This window comes from Oreochromis niloticus, linkage group LG5 (assembly GCF_001858045.2).
Source record: "Oreochromis niloticus isolate F11D_XX linkage group LG5, O_niloticus_UMD_NMBU, whole genome shotgun sequence".
Classification (NCBI taxonomy): Eukaryota; Metazoa; Chordata; class Actinopteri; order Cichliformes; family Cichlidae; genus Oreochromis; species Oreochromis niloticus.
In genome coordinates, this window is record NC_031970.2 from 13731073 (window position 1) to 13749857 (window position 18785).

Sequence of the window (18785 nt, forward strand, 5' to 3'; positions counted from 1 at the left end):
ATCTACCCGTGTTCCCTTTTACTGCCCTGAATTATAAAATTTTGGAACAAATCAAGGTATAACACAGTGGGATGAATACATTGTGTCACGTCAAATCAGTGGTAGATATATAAATCATCTCTTTTGGAACATGATTTGGAATTAATCTAAACTTAATGCATGCAGTTACCAGCTCCATTGAATGGTTACAGTCTTGTAAGACTTAAAAGTATGGAGCAGCAAATGCTTTGCTGCCAACAGCTCTTATTAAAGACCATTTCTATATTCATATTATGAACATCTTGTGGTTTTCTTTTTATTCATACCATAGCTCATGCTATCCAAGGCAGAAATAAAGCTTCAAGGACCCCTAAATATTTCTTGTCAGTGTATTATTAACCTTTTTCTATTGCAGTAAAGAAATAAGGGCTGGTTTTTTTTATAAAGTTAGGTTGAAAGTTAGAGTAAAAAAGCAAGAAGATATATTGCCAATATTTGAGACAGTCAAGAAGATGGATGAGAGACTTCTAACATTAAAGGTCATGTCAGTTCTTGAAAATGACCATGGCGTCTCTTGGACAAAGACTTGATGTTTGAGTCCTGAACTCCATCACAGGTGACGACATTTTTCTTTTCTTCTAATATTACTAAAAGTCTCCTCTGTTTAGATCTTCATCCTAGACACAAAAAACACATTTGATTTTCTTAAAACTGCTGTAACTAGGTCAATTACAACTCACCTTAGAGTTGATCAAAATCTCTGATGGCAAAATTACCCGTGCATCTGAGGGCTCTCCCCAAAGGGCACCAAAAACATTAGACAACCCTGAGCTGTGGTTATAAAGGTTTATGCTGGCAATATGTCAATATGAGAAATATTCCACAAAACTGTGCATGTTTGCAAAGTCAGAAATAAAGCCATTCATACTTTTCCACTGTACTACTGTATTTGAAGTTTTGAAGTGTGTTTGAGTTTTCTGAGTGACTGAGTCTCCTTGGAGTGAAGCTTTTCTGGGTTACAGACAATGAGGGATTACGTTTCCCCGGTGCCAAGATGTTAAAATCCCAGTTATTATTAATAAACCCCCAAAACCCATGGGATATCTCCAACCCCCCCACCTGCCTGTTCTTCTATAATTGACTCATTAATTGACTCATTTAAAGCTGTCTAATTATTTAATCAATTAAATTCAATTTAGCTGATTGCACACTTCCCGTTTAGCGTCAAGTATGGTCTTGATAAGGAAAGTGATGGAGGTTGAGAAGGAGAGCAGAAAAACTGATGAATAAATGTGTTTCTTGGTAATAACCACTAATGCATGGGCTAATTACTGAGGTAAATTGATCATTTTGTCTTAATTGATTTAAGCTTGTTAAAAGGGCACTGCGCCAGTTTCGTTGGCGTGCCGTAAGCGATTTATCTGGATGACAGTAATTTGAGGTGAATGCTCTCGTTTCTTCTCTTTCTCTGCCATAACTAGGAATCCAAGACATTCATCATAGCTAATGGGCAAGGACAGCATTGTATATTAAAACTGTAATAGAAAGAACTCTAGAAAGAAATGTGACTACTTGGTTTTCCGACTGCAGGGCCAGGTAATATACGTCAGTTTTACACATAGCTTGAAATTTTCACAAGACAATACTTCATTTTTGTGAGCATAAAGTATTAAATAGTTTTTAAAGTCATGTCATGTTATCAGCCAGTTAGGTCTTGTTAACTGGCCTCAGAAAAATGCAGTTTTAGGGAATCAAAACATCAGGATTGGGCAGTTCATAAGACTAGCTACCAAGCTTTCTATAAAATGAGAAGACAAGGAAGACTAAGAAGAAGAGGTACAAGATGAAAAAGAAGGAGGGAGAACAAACAAAAAAGGTTATAAACCCAGCAGAAAATTCTGTAATTTTAGAAACTATGTGCATGGGATCTGGTATGTATAAGATTTGAACTAATTTATTATGAAACAAATAACAAAAGAAACTACTTTAAACTCCTACTGACAGTTCAAAACAGAACCTATGCAAAAATATCACTCACTTTACAATGACATAGTACAAATACAACAACAACTGCATGTCTGCAAAGTTCATACGAATTGTGCTGAGGTGAAACTTAATGAACAAAGTGTCATCTTTGCCTTCAGTGAAAGCCCTGAAAAGGCCCTTCAGGCAAAGCTAGAGGATTTGTTCCACATCTACTTGGAAATTCAAGACAGCAGGTCCTGTAAAAAGCTATTTTAGAGAGCACTTAGGATTAGATTGGCCCTATGGTGGCAGTCAACCTATTTCCTCACAAAGGAAAGGGGCAGGAAAGTGCTGTTTTCAAAAGTTTCCGGGAACCTTTTTTCTCTGACTACAGCATTTGGTCCAGATTCTCTGCCAGATTGCCATCCTTCCATTTAGTTTTACCATTTATTTCCAGAAATTGATCTTTGGGGGCGAATGTGTGATACAGAGAAGAGAGAGAGAAGGATTGCACGTTTTCACAGTGAAGATGATGACACTGCGAAAGACCCAAGTCAACTGTGTGTGAGTGTAGTGTGTGTGTGGGTGGGTGTGTAGCTTTCTGCCCATCCAGCCATAGAATGTCAGATACAGAAGAAGATATAGCTCGGTGGGGGATAGCTGCTACCTAATGTGTGTGTGTGTGTGTGTGTGCGTGTGTGTGGTATAGAATATTGCACTGCAGGGGACAATCCATAACTTCAGTATCTATCTTTAAATCCTTTTCGAGTCTCTACACACACAAAAAACACACTCCACCCCACACCAACACATGCACTCCTTTTAAACTTTCATAGTCTATGCTGACAGACTGAAACTGGACTTTAAAACTTTCCAGGTAAAGTTTTTAAATTAGAAAGTTGTATTGAATTTCATAGTGTTTTTAAATTAATTAATTAATGTTATTTTTGCATTTTTCAAGTGCAACATTACTTCATCCTGTGATAATCTGTGAGACCCAAAATGACACAGATGACACATACAACACTGAAGACACAGGCCATTTCTTAATTTCACTGTACGCATCAATTTTAAAAGAACTTTTAGTTTTTACTCTTCAAAAGCACAGGTAACTATGCTAAAATAATTATTTAAAAAAAGATACAAATACATATTTGCCAACAAAATTTCTGGAATAATTACTGTTGTTAAAAATATATTTTTTTAAAAAAAGAGGCGTAACTTCTACTGTGACCTCCTGTATGGTCTTCAACAAAAACAGTGTACTAAAAAGTGTCGTTTTTGCCCATTTAAAAAAAATATTTCTAACAACACGGAATGAAGCAAGTCACATTTTTTCTGATATTTATATATGTAAATCCTGGGCTACACTCCAGCATGTTCAAGTAGTCAGGCCAATGTTTCCTCCTATGTTTCCTCAGCAAGTCCCTAAGGTTTTCTTTCTTTATTAAACTTTAATAAAGCTAAAAAAAAGAAAAAAAAGAAAAAGATCTGTGATTTGAATATTGTTAAATGTTAACCGGATGTTTATCATTTACTGGGTTCACTGAAAAAAACCCGCTAAAACAACATCAGCCGTTATTTTAAAGTAAATTTCCTAGTTATTTCCTCAGCCTCACTAACATCCACACCTTTACCTGTGGAGCTGTACACTTGCACATTCAGTCTCATGAGAGCAACACAGCACACATATACAAGTTCAATCATCCAACATGACGGGTTCCAGAAGGAAACACACACTCCAAATCCCCCCAGGACTGAGCCTGCGGCTATACAACCCAGAGGCAACAGCTGATTTTGATTCAACTCCTCTTTATTTAAATCCTCAGAGATTCTTACCTGCGTCTCTGCTGGAAACAGAAAGGCTTCGTCTTCACTACAAAGACTTCACTGCAAAGAGCTTGTGGAAGAACTAGAGTGAATAAACCAATATGTAGTATGCTGTGGATGCATATATATTAGATTATATATGCAGGAGGGGGGGTGGGTGGATTCAAAGTTTTGGTAACCAGAGATTTAACAGATTTTTGACCTTAAAGATGACCATTTCTGTGTTATACTTCTCTGGCCCTGATTTAAATTTTTATACTATGTATCTGAACAGTTTATTTTGTAAATGTCAGTTTATTAAAACTATGACTAGGAATAATCATTATTTCCATGTTACATTTGTTTACATCATTATTATGAAGGCCAAGATGCCACACTTTGCAAAATAACATTTTACCTAAATTTTCTAAAGGGTGTATTTTCACTTTGCGGAAAACTTTAGCACATCATTCCTGAGATAGTAAGGACAGAGAATATTTGATGGTTTGCTGCTTACTTAACTAATACCTGATTCCAAAGTGAGCCACAACATCTCAACAAGACAATATAATTGAAGTTTTTTTCCCCTAACTTTTGAATGAGCATGTTGTCCTTACTTTATTTCAAAAAAGAGATATAATTTGGAAGAAATGAACACGATTTATTGATTTATTGATATATTGATCGATATATTAATCAATGTATTTGGTGATTAGACTCTGATGACCTGTCATGGCAGAACAGAATCCTAGTGGTGTTAGGGTTGGAGATAAAAGTGGTAAAAATGAAGATTGAGGCTTGGATAGAGCCCTGAGTGACTTGGATTAGGTGGATTATTGTAGTGTCTTTTTATTATTGTAGGGTTTTTACTTTACAATATAAACCATCTTGAGGCAACTGCTGTTGTGATTTGGCACTCTATAAATAAAACTGAACTAAATTGAAAATTAAGGTGGTGGTCTGAAAGTGAGAATGATGGAGATCACTGAGATTTACCAATGTGGTGTTGGAAGGATGAAAGAGTTTTTGGAACCAGCTTGGTTCCACTCCTGTGCACATGGCCTAGGCCGAAACTGAGGACAAACAGACTTTGGATGTGCCTCTCTGCATGTGCTGCATATGTGAAGGAAGCTTTGCATTCATTCATTTAAGTTATTTCAAATCAGCTTATCGTTATAACAAAAATATCTGCCATCCATGGTGATAAGCCTGATCAGATTTAGAGAGGGAGAACACCCAGGCTCAACTGAGCCTGAAATTCAAAGTCTGGGGCATAAATAAGCAGGGTGCCCAGTGGTGCTCCAGGTGGAACAAGAGATAAATTCCTGTCTGCCTACTAACCGAATGAATGGCTTCTAGCTTTATAGAACAGACCAATTTATGCAAGTGCTGAACTGAGAAATGTAGAGGACAGATTTATTGGAGATAGCTTTGTGATATTGATAAAACAGAATTTTGCTGTATTTGAGATTGAGATTCCATATCAGTGCTCTTTTAGCTCTGCTCTGGGTAAACTGAGCAGATGATGTCTCAAAAAAATGCCAAAGCCAACCAGAAATTGACCATTTGGTAGGTCTCTGAATAGGCATGGATCGGAGTACTTGAGGACATGCTAAGCTGGCATTAGCAGTGACCTTCTTGTTGCATTTTAGGGAAGGCAGCAGAAAATGAATTAAAAATAATGTATTTAGCTTGAAGAAGCTTAGAGCGTAGGCTAAAACAGTCAATTGCGTGCATTTTGCATTTTCCAGCTCTTGCAGGCAAGAGACTTTCACATCTTTGTTGCTGGTAGATGGGCTTGGGATTCCAGATTCCATGGAGATTTTACGCTTTTCCAAGGGGAGGAATTCTGGTTGGCAGATTTCCTGGTTCTTGTGAATGTTTGTTTTGGGATGCGCAGAAATGGCAAGAATGGGGTTTCGAGGAGATGGACAGACTAGCCTCTTCTTGCCTCTCTTGTACTAAGTCATGTCTGATGCAGCTTCGAGCTCTTGTAATTCCTCTGTTCTCAGGGCTGGTTTGATGTTGGATACAGAGGAAAGGTGCAGAGTGGAGATCTGATTGGATGGGATGCGCAATCTCCGTCTCTTAAAGTGGCACTCAGGAGAGGAGCCAAACGACTCTCGCTGAACTTGGACGGGGACAGCGTTGAGCATGTCACATGCAGTGTCAGACATGATCACACAGGTAAGCGTTAGCACGGGAAACATAAAGAATGAAGATACCATTGCATGAATGAGAGTCTGAAAGGGAGAATGATACAGAGGACTGAGATTTAAATCAAATCATGGTGGAGGCTGACTGACTCAAAGAAGGCGGGCAAGAAGATGATTGTGCTAGAGTAAAGATGAGGAAGGTGGTAGTGATATACAAAATAGATAGCTAAACACCCAGGAAAGCAGGCAGGTGAGTGATTATAGATCTTCCTTATTGAACTTATATAAGCTTCATGAGAATACAGTCATAAATCAAAAGTAGCCTTGAACACTAAGCAAGATCACTGATGTGACAACATGGTTCAGTGACATGAAGGTGAATAAATTAAATTGGATACTGTAAAGCGAGTGAATTGATTCTAGGTCTATAAAATACTGAACTTCATTTACATCAGCATGTTCCTGTTAAAGGTAATTGTTTGGAAACAGCAGCAGTGTAAATACAGCCTCCGTACAAGATGCCCGAATTCCACCTGCCAATTAGATTCTACCCAGTCTGATCAAAGAACATGAATGAAATATTTATTACAAGGTTGTACAAAAAAAAAAAAAAAGCTGAACTGAGAGCCAAGCCCAGAAAATCAAATGATCAAAGAGATAGAGGAAGACAGGCCAAGAAGGAAAGAGGGCAGATAAAGGTTAAAAAAGAGAAGATAAATATTTTTTTAATAATGTAGATATTTTTCACAAAAGAAACTAGTTCAGAAAAGATGGACCAAAACCAGAAAGGAAAAAAGAGCAACAAGGAGCAAGAAAAAAAACAGAAAAGGGGAAAGAGAAATAACATGGTGGGTCATCACCAAGAAATTAAAGGTGTGGGAGCAAATACAGTGTTAAAGACAAATGTACCACTGACATAGAGTAAATCCAGTGTAATTGCTGGAGTTTAAAGAGTACTTACAGAGACAGATATGGGACAGATTTATTGAGACAATGCCATATGCCTGTTAAATCAATACATAAAAAATGTGTTCGTATGTTCTTAGTTGAAAGTCATCTAAATACAAGTATTACTGATAGCCAGAAATGTGATGACCTTGCCATTAGAAATTTGTGTTAAGTTTACAACTTTGAGCCATCCAGCTATGCCAGTTTCACACCAGTTCTGATAACATCTCCTACTGGCATTCCACATAAATAAAAGCTCCCAGCAGAAACTATCATATTTTTTTCAGTGTTAAAATTTGACACAATTTGCAGTCATTTGTCTGCTGCAAACTTCAGTGCACGATATTTGTAGGATTCACTTTAAAACTCTCCTCCCAACATTTCAAGCTTTGAAAGCAATTCTCATAAAACAAAAAAAGTACAGAACCGTTGTAAATATCTTTTAGTTTTTAGTAGATATCTTTCAGAATTGACCCTTTTAGTAAACCCTGAAAGCATTTTTTTAAAATGCCAAAATAGAATTTTGGATAAGTTAATACAAATTCAGAAAAATATACAAACAGGCAACCAAAATGTAATTATATAGTGGTTTTTACAAACGAGAGACACAAAGCGCTTCACAAAGAAGATACACAGCTTACATCAGAGGACTTATGCATACTGCTTAAACAAATGCACAAAATGCTCCATAGTTTTGTGCAGGCCCAGTCTTGCACACGCATGTGCATATCTCTCCTGCATAAGTTAGTCAACTTGCATGTGCACACATGGAGACACACACATGCAGAGCATAAAGGTTCTGCTGGGGCTGAGAGGTAGCTCCTGACAGAGTTCACATCTAGTTCAGGTGATGTATCAGAGTAATTACACACACACATGCAGAGCTCATATGATACATCTGAGTGATGAGGTGTACCACCGGGCACAGGAGCATGATTCTTTTTTCCCCCCCTCTCATCCCACATCCCTTGCTTGCCATCTCTCTGTATTTCACACACACCAAGCTCACTTGCTGCAACAGTGTAATGACTTCAACCTCAGGTGGGAGTCGTACACAAACAACACACACACAAACAGGGATCAAGTAAAGTTAGATTTATTATGACTTTGCTGTGTTTTCTCTCCCCCTCTCGTACACATACACACAACACGCATATTCATTTCAAATATGGGTATAATTACTCCTTGCTTTTCTCTCATTGGTCACAGGTGTTGGCTCCAAATGAGCGAAAATGAAACCCATTAATCGTTGCTGGAGGCGAAGCTGAAAGAGAGTGATTAGCAACAACACAGTCGGCGCACTGCAACAGAAAAGTCACTGCAGGTAGGAGATGGATGGATGAAAGAAAAATACAGTTGGAAAGGCAGACAGAGGGACTTATCCAAGCAACTGGACTGATAAAAACTTCTGAAGGACTACTGAAGACTGAAGGATGTGTTAAAATACTGATTGCACTTAAAAACACATATTTTATTGGAAAAAAAAAAGATGGGTAGTATTTGGTATAGCAAGCCCATAAAAAAGAAAAAAAGAAACTCTCAGATGGTTACTAACAATTATTTAAGAACAGTTCAGTGGCTTATGGCTAAGTTTAAAAAATGTATTTTTAAAAAAAAAAAATGACACTAAATGGTTTTTTAGTTAGAATTGTTGATGCAAGTCAGATTATTGGATCCATATGTTTATGTCTTGGCAGAGATTTTAAATACCTGTCATGAATGGGCAGCCATGACTTTGATTCTGGCCATAAAAGCTAGTATAGAATAGACTACAGTTTAGTCTAGTGTGATTACTTTTTTTTAATTCAGCTTAGTCTTATTTATACTTTGCCTATTGTAATTTGTTATTACAGGTTCATATAACTCTAAGTCCACTATACTAACATGAATAAAGTCTCTAGGCTCATCCCATGGGAACACTTTAACAAATGATCACATAAACTATAGGACGGTTATACAAAACAAACATATGAACACAAAACTTTTAGCTAGTTTGAACATCTTTTTTTTAACATTTTGCCCCAAAAACTAATAAAATTTAACTGCTGCAAAAATACTTGTACTTGACTTCTGCAGGATGTAATTATAAGCGATAGGAGTTTTTCACCTGGGATTAGAAGGTTGGAAAACAGCTGGCAGGACACTGGCATCCTGTGCTTTATTCCCTGCTGTGTCAGTATCACACGTCCACTCCACTTACCACCCTCCTTCATCATTAAGCAACCATCACCAAGGTGACACTGTGAAGTTGTCACTGCCATACCCTTGGAGACTGTCAGTACAGTAACACACTGCTGCATAAAATGATGAGTGGATCAATACAAAGTTTTGCATTTTAGTGAGAGAAAAAAAGACACAGTAAAAGACTCAAATACCCCCACCCCCACTCACACACACACACACACACACACACAAAAGTCTTTCAGACATCAAATATTTATCTTTGATTTTCTAGTGATGGTAGGATGGCACACTGGCATCAGGCCCAAATTCTCCAAAGCTGATGAGTGCTGCAGAGGCTTTAATTCTGCTTGTGTCAACAACAGATATCTCTGTCTATGTTTAAATCTTTCCTAGTGTGTATGTGCGTATTTAAGAGAGTGTAACTGATTGAGTGATAGAGAAGACAGATGCTATTTGGCAGTCTATCAGTCAACAGTAACAGACCAGCTCTCTCATTACAGGGCACTACTGAGGCTACACAAGCACATCAGCAATATGGCAGTGGTCCTGACCCTGCCATTATTTAACAAGTTTTAAAAATGTCAGTGTAATAAAATGTACATTTACTGCTAAATGCACTCTTCAGTATAAGAAATGAAGTGAAACATCTACGTTTGCTTTATATATATGACATAGAAACCATCTACTGACACTTCAGAATGCAAATGATCTGATTGCATGTAACAATAATAATTATAAGAATAATAATACATGTACTAATAGTAATGCAGGAGATCACTGTTAGTGTTAGAATTCCTTTTAAACAAGGTTAGGCAACTGCACAAAGTTATAAGCTCCAGGGTCAAACCATTTAACCCTGAAGAATAAAAGAAGTCACAATTACCGGAACAACTCCTTTACTAAGTCAACTTGAAACATTATAAGGCAGTAAAACTGGCAAAATGAACATTAACTTAAACTTATGCTTGACAAAATATAATTACACAAAATTGTGTTTAAATTGTTCCACTATATGGCTCACTGTTTACTGGGCAATTTTGTCTGCCACTTGGGTGATAAATCTCCTGGGAAATTAATGGAGGTAACTGAAATGGTGCATACTGGAAAAAAGTGACTGAGGAAAACCTACTAAACAAAAAGACCAGTTTTCAAAGAAGGTGGGGGGAGCTCTTGGACTTCAGAAGATTTAAAAGTGACATTGGGGGGGTCAATATTATTTTACTAGGATAAATAAGTAACAAAACATGCCTATTTATTAGCTTTATCAAAACAAGTATTAAGAGATGACCAATTAAAGCTTTCCTCAAGTTAACGTTAAAATCTAGTCCCCACAGAACATATGTCTAAACTTGAAATATAGCTGAAATAAATGACCTTATATACTACTGCAATTAGCAATAATGGGCAATATAACCGGCTTCTTTTTCCCCTTAAATTGTACTGAGAAACTGAGAACAACAACAAAATCTGACACAAGCAACTTTCTAGTAGGAAATATGCATTTGTTCAGTACAGCCCTCAGTGTATTTAAGAGAGGATGAGGAATAAAGAAATTAACACATGCCTCTCCACCTCACTCATTTGAATTGATCATTAAATATGAAACAGAGTTGATACCAATAAACAAATATTCAGTCCTAGCCAGTTAGATTCATTTGGAATCCTTTTCCTAAATCATCCAAATTCACCAGTGTATAACATGACATGTCTTAACAGTGAAATAATTCATTTGGATTCTGTTTTGCCTAAAACTAATTTATCAAAACATAACGAAGGTCAAATTTACTATTGAGCCATTTCATGATATGCTACAAAAACGTAGAGCAGTCATTAGTTATAAAGTTTGAAAACCAGAAAGCAGTAATTTCATTTTGAAACAAGAGGTTAATTTAAGTCTTGCTTGCAGGTCGGAAACTAACTCTACTTTAGTGTATTACCTTCAAGCCCCAAACAATTTTCTTACTTTGACCTACCTGCTACCGAGCTGACCTCTTTTGTTGCTTTTAGTGACTCTCTGATGCTTCTCTAATGGTGGAAAGACTTTATGTAGAAAGGTGTAAGATTGCTGGGCCTTTCTGAAGAAGAAGGAGAAGAACAGGATGATCATGAACAGACATGGATGTTCATATATTCATGAGTTCTACAATACCATTTCCTGGATTTAATCAGACATGTGATTAACTTAACCAATCAGAAGCTAGAATAGCACTACTAAATTAAAGGAGAAGTAGGCAAAAGCCACAAGGTTTGGCATTTACTTGAATTAAATATGCATTTAAATAAGTAAGGTGACCACAATAAATTTGACCTCCGTGTATACAGTACTTCCGAGTACTGCAGAATCCATGTTATTCAATGTATTTATTTACTTTGCTTTTTTTACCATAAATGTTAAGTAAGAGTTGTCAGACATCTGCAACTATTGATGGTTGACCTCTCCACTATTTAAAGTTTGTACTGTTCATGAAATAATTTTCAGTCATTACAGGAAAATGGCCTGTATTTGTATAGCACTTTACTAGTCCCTAAGGACCCCAAAGCGCTTTACACATTCAGTCATCCACCCGTTCACACACACATTCACACACTGGTGATGGCAAGCTAAATTGTAGCCACAGCCACCCTGGGGCGCACTGACAGAGGCGAGGCTGCCGGACACTGACGCCACTGGGCCCTCTGACCACCACCAGTAGGCAACGGGTGAAGTGTCTTGCCCAAGGACACAACGACCGAGACTGTCGGAGCTGGGGCTCGAACCGGCAACCTTCTGATTACAAGACGAACTGCCAACTCTTGAGCCACGATAAAAATGTGCTCCTAAACAGCTCAAATTTGTATTATTATTATATCTCTGCTACATTACATATGTATGCCAGTCAGCCATCAATCACAATCTTACCAGCATATCAGTCACATTTAAAGCGTTCCAAAATGTAAAAGAAAGATGAGATGTTGCTTACATTTACACTGTGTTGACAGATAAGCTTTGGAAGACAGATGGACTTGACACAAGGATAAAAAGTTTTGAAAGAGCCCCCTATTGTTGCCAGTGAGTAAATAGGCCAAGAGAACCACATTGTTTGATATTTGCCCTGTCAATATGGCTTTTGCTTGATAACCACACAGGCAAAGCAGGAGGCATTCAGCTGTAATGCTCCAATGGGATTGGAGGAAACAAAGTATACCAGGAAGAGCTCGTGCTGTGCCGGTGATGACTGGTAGCTATGAGACTATGGTGAACATTTTTACTATGGTAAACCAGGTCAGTTACTTCTGAAACATGCAAGCCAGCACAAACAAAAACAGTAGACAATAACATGGTGAGTTAGTGGTACTGGTTAGTTGAGTTTGCTCAAGCGTTTTGTCACAAACTGACATAATCTTCAGGAACAAAAAGACTAAAAGGGTCAAAATCAATATAAATCCCAAATTACCCTGCAATATCTTACTAGCACTTTAGTACATATGTGTACATATGTGAGGAAGACAGAACAAAAGACACACTGTAGAGATTAATAATAACTGATTAAATCCAGAGTGGTGTATAAGCACACAGAGATTGAAAGGAGGTGAGTAAAAAAGAAATACTCTTGAAATACTCATAGAAAACTCCCAGCAGTCAAAATCTATTGCAGAGTAACTAAGGCAGGATTGAAGGTTGATCCAGCCCTAACTATATGCTTTATCAAAAAAAAAAAGAAAGAAAAAAAAAGAAGCTTTAAGCCAAATCTTAAAAGTAGTGAGTGTGTCTGTCTCCCGAATCCAAATTGGGAGCTGAAGAGGGGCCTCAAAGCTGAAGACTTTGTCTCCCATTCTACTTTTAGATACCCTAGGAACCACAAATAAGCCTGCAGTCTGAGAGTGAAGTACTCCATTGGGGTAATATGGTACTTTCAGGTCTTTAAGACAAGATGGGTCCTCATTATTCAAGAGTTTGTATGTGAGGAGAAGGATTTTAAATTAAATTCTTGATTTAACAGGGAACCAATGAAGAGAAGTCAATATAAAACTCTCTCTTTCTAGTCCCTGTCAATACCTTTGCTGTGGCAGTTTAGATCAACTAAAGGCTTTTCAGGGAGTTTTTTTAGGACAGCCTGATAATGATTAATTACAATAGTCAGTCTAGAAGTTTTAAATGCATGAACTAGTTTTTCAGCATCTCATCTAAGTCAGGACTTTCTTGGGTGCAGGACATTCTAACTCTAGAGATATGTTCAAATCCAAGATAGCAGTACTACATTTGTTAAATATGCACACTGAAGGACATATCTTGGTCTCCGTGTTTATGTCTATTTAAGGTGACATTTTCAGATGTTCTCTTTAGAAAAGGCAAAGTCCAATGCAAATTGTAGCCCAAAGATAAAAAAGATTTTTAAATCAAAACACAAAGACCTCATCAACATGCAAATTCTTCAAAATGGCTTGACATATTGATAAATGCTCAAAAGGCTTGAAAATAGCTTATCAAAACTTTGGTCAACAGCTCTAAGAACACATTTAAGAAAGTACAAAGCTCCAAAAGGTTAATAGAATTCCTCAAATCCCTGCTAAAATATAAATAAATAAATTGAAGTAAATGAATGAAAATAAAAACTTAAGTTTGTTAAAGAAAGCCACTGGGGTGTGGCACAACGCATTGACGAACCCCCCTCAGTGTGCGCCATCAAAGGATGTAACATACTGACAAAGGCTTTAACAGCTTGGGATAAGTGTTGCAGTGTCAGCTGTCTATTCAAACAGCAGTATCTTATATCTTATATTTTGGATTTAGATTTGGGTTGTACATATATATATATATATATATATATATATATATATATATATATATATATATATATATATATATATATATATATATATATGTATATGTATATATATATATAAGACCCAAAGTACCAGTTATTCAATTCAGTGGACAGTAGTTAAAACCAAATAAATGCCAGGGAGATTTAGATAATTTAATGTATAAATCCAAATCAGTAAAAAGTGCATGCATGAAGGAGATGCTTAGATCTATAAAGGCCTTGAAAGAAGTGTAATTCTGTAACTTTCGGCTATGTCATCTCACCTCTTGTTAAGATGATCAGTCATGCCTATATGGAGTGATGCAGCTAAACTCATGAAACTGTTTTCATCTGCCTTGTATACCTGCTCTCTGTTTAAAAATTTATGCTGATTAGCACAGCCAGATCCCACTGTGGGTACCCTGCTGGGAATGTAATCACAAATATTCTACATCTCCATATTATCAAGTTAGCGTCCAGTGGTAAGTGTTCTTCACACAACTCCCTGAAAGTTTTAACTTAATTCTTAAGTAGGGAAACAAGAATTACCCCTGTTGACATTCTAGTTTCTCCTTCATCTCTTGTCATCTTATTTTTACATCACTATGTGACAAGCAACTTCTCTTTGTTTTAACTCTTAAATCTGAATAAGTTTAAACTTGTCTCCTTTCTTTCTCATGTGATACTCTCTAGAGTTAAGGAAAAAACCCAAACCTGCTCCTTTCACAAACATTATCTAGACGTAAATGCACCACATTTCTTCCAGGAGACGTTGTAATTGTGCTGCCTTACAGCCTATAATTTGTGGAGAATTATTCTGTTTTGTCCTTTAAGTGGCATGTTGCATCTCTCTAGGGCCTTGGATGTGATAATAGCTGTCTCTTAATAACTATCGTTTTTCTCTTTGGTTGGGTTTATTTTGACAAACGGTGCATCTGAAACATGCAAACAGATGTGACCTTAAACAAGCTTTCGGCAGATTCAAGCAATCAATTAGGTTTGAAGGGAAAAGTTATTCATGCATATTTGAAAAAGAATGGGATTAAAAGTATCTCTTGTTTTCATTTTAAAGACACTACATTCATATATGGGGCACTCAGGGAAAAATACATTATATACCTACTTACATAATATATTTACGTTTAACTTGGTTTGTGTTAAAACTAGTATTGATGGCAATACTTGGGATCCTAGCATTATGTATGTGCCATGTATGAAGACCCTTTTTGGATCACCACCTCAAAGTGGTGAAAGGGTTTTGTGACCCATGTAACTGGGCAATTCACCCCCTGACAGGGTCTCACAAGGGCAATTGGTCCTGGGAAATGTTCCAGACTAAGAATGATTCAGATGAATCTTGAGCACAAGATTCAGGGACTCGGGGACAAGTTAATCTGCCCAGGACAGGGTCTTAAAAAACTGGGCCAAGCCTAAAAAAAAGTTCATGTGTCAATCTTCCTATGAGCGCACCATCTGCATGATGGGCTCTAGGGGCAGTCAACTGGTTAGATGTAGATGGAGTATCACTTCTCTGAGCCTGAGATAGTGCTTTGTTCTAGTAGCTGTCCAACTCTAGCGAGAGCTTGGTTCAAATTAAGTCAAATTAATTCCTGGTCAGATATTCAGAATCTACAAGGGTTGCCCTTTCTCAATTAATCTACCCCATCAATATGGTTATGAACAGAATTTCTAGGTGTGGGCACCGAGGCCAAGAGATAGTGGGGTCTGGGTTAAGTTCTGTTCTGTTGGATAAACCCAACAGCTTGGAGAGGCAGGTTAAAACCAAGTGTGAAATGGCACATTGTGTTTCAAAAACACACATAATATCATACCTGAAAATCACTAGCAACCTTACCAGAATATTGATGGGATGATCTGGTTTTTAATGAGACGAAAGCCCTTTATATTATAGTAGCTGTTGAGTAATCAATTAATTGGCTGTATGTGTGCCACCAAGGACTTACAAACACAGGGGGAGTCAGAAAGAATAAAAAAGAGAGATGAGCAGGGCACAAAAAGATAAAAATGGTCAGCTTTGAAGGACAGAAGGGACCATATCAGGCTGGGATTAGAGCATCTCCAAGTCTGAAATCGTGCTTCGTGGCCATAAAGGGGTAGAGTGCCCACTTCAGCTTGGGCAAGAGTTACTGCCCCAAGCGGAGGAATTCAAGTATCTTGGAGTTTTGTTCACCAGTGACGTGAGAGATTGACAGATTTATTGGTGCAGCATTGGCAGTGATGCAGACGCTGATTGATCTGCTGTGGTGAAGAGAGATTTGAGCATGAAAGCATAGCTGTCGATTTCCTGGTTGATCTACATTACTACCCTCACCTATGGTCACAAGCTGTGGGTAGTGACCGAAAAAATAACATCACTGAAGCATGACGGCAGTTAGCAAGTTTCTCTGTTCAGCCGGGCTTTCTACTTCAGGCTCTGTGCACGCTCTCATAAAGTCTTTCATCAGATGAGTCTACTTCCACACAAAATAATCCTTATGAGTGCAGCCTACTCCATCAGAATTGTTATCAGGTGATGATCATCATAAAATCTATAAAAGACATAAAAAACAAACATTAATATGCAACATTGCTGCAAAGAAGACAAGAAAAATTGCTACAGGAAATCATTAAGCTTGAAATTTTTGAAATTGCTGCACATCAAACTACTCTTAGCAAATGCTAAATGGACTGGTTCTTATATAACACTTTTCAGCTCAACCTGAGCCCTCATTCACCAAACACTTTTCTTGTATAAGTGATGTCAGACTGGAGGCATCACAGAGCAATTTAGAGTTGGGTTTTTTGCCCAGTGATTTTCGGAATGCAGACTTGAGCAGCCAGGGATCAAACCACAAACAATTAGTAGATCTACCTCCTGAGCTACAGCCACCCCCACTCTTCTATTCACAACAGCTGTTGTGATCAACATGATGATCAGCTGTATATGTCCTGTTAATTTCTAGTGCAGTACTTCTTCCAATAAGCTGCAGTTACGACATTCACACATACAACAGTTAATAGAACAAAATGTGCTGGAACACACAGAATTTTTTCATGAATAGTTTAAAATTATTTTGTGGATTAGAGTGCACATAGACTATTTGTGTGACCCAGTGTGCTATAGTTTGATGACCAGCTCCGTTCCAACTGTGAGTCTTTGAGGAAAGACCAATGAATATTTAAACATCTAATATAATTTACGCTTGCTTACTCACACCCACAAATGATAGGATACATCGATACTGACTTAGGTCACTACACTAACACGAACCCGAATATAGTGAGTAATTTATAATGCATGCATGTGTGTCTGTGCTCATGCATGTGTGTGTCTGTTTCTGTGTGAGAACAGGTGACAGCTAAGGTCACTGCACACGATTTGATATATGCAGTCTGAAAAATGACAAAAGTAATTGTCTGCCTATATCCGTAACACACACACACCTACAAACACAGACACAAAATCAAGCCTTACACTGTCATCTTTTCATCAGATGACCGGAAAAATACAAACACACAGTTGTACTTAATATTTGATGAACATGAACTGCTGACAAAAGAACAACTCACAGAATTCCACAAATAGTCATTGTGCAGAATTCAACAAAACATTCAAGAAATTCAACAAAGTTCAAGAGATTTCATGATCCAACTCATTTTACCGGGATCACCGTATGTTCATTTAATGGATATTATGCTGGAAACTAAATACACAGGACAATCAGATGATGCAATTTCTGACACAAATTTAAATATGGAGTAAATCACAAACATAACTTTGGATGAGTAATATATTTACCACTTTCATTGAAAATTACTTTTTTCAGATTATGCAGTAGATTTTAAAAGGCTCATTATGAAGTAAAATGGTAAATGGCCTGTATTTATATAGCGCTTTATTAGTCCCTAAGGACCCCAAAGCGCTTTACATATCCAGTCATCCACCCATTCACACACACATTCACACACACATTCACACACTGGTGATGGCAAGCTACATTGTAGCCACAGCCACCCTGGGGCGCACTGACAGTAAGAAAGTACAGAATTTATTTTTTTTTTAAAGTGTCAAATTTTGTTTTTTATAATTCATTTTTAATTACGCACTCACATGCACACTCACACATACAGACACCCTTGGTAATGAGAACTAGAAGAAAAACTATTTCTCCACTGTCCTCTATGCTTGGGTGCAAATAGGATAAACACAGACTTAACCACAATCCTCAGAGGATCCTGATGACCTTTACTAACTTTACAGAGCCGAGTGTTTGTTTGTGTGTGTGTGTGTGTGTGTGTGTGTGTGTGTGTGTGTGTGTGTGTGTGTGAGAGAAACATAAAATGTCACAAAACAGCATACAGGAAATAATAAAGAAGAACAGGAAGAACAAATAAGAAAGTAGTAACTATTATTGTTTAGAACTTAGTAGTGTATTACAGGTACACAGGAAATATAGGTCATGATTAAATAAGTGTACATGCAGTGACACATCCTATAGGACTATCAAATATACATTTCACTATATCAAAAGGGTCAAACTAAGAAACTTTCATTTTTAAAGACTTCAAGACCTAGCTACTAAGGTTAGTAGCTAGTTTCAGGCTGCGTGCTTCACATCACAACCTAGCTTTCAATACATAGTATATATACATAGCCTACACATATTTGCCCTATAATGTATGAAAAACAGATAAATCTGTTTTTCAGAAAACCCAAGAAATTCCCCAAATTCTGTTCGCTAACGAAGCTCCTGCTTTACTGTAACCACATACCGACGCGAAACTGACAAGAACATCCAGCACAGATATCACTATTGTGCAGATGGAGCAGTTTTTCTTTTAGATGAAAATAACAACAAAACCAATGAGTAAACTGTTTTGAACCATTTCAAGTTCAGGAATACAAACAGGTATTTGCAACGTTTTTCAGTTGTAGTAAACGATGAGAATTTTTTGGGTG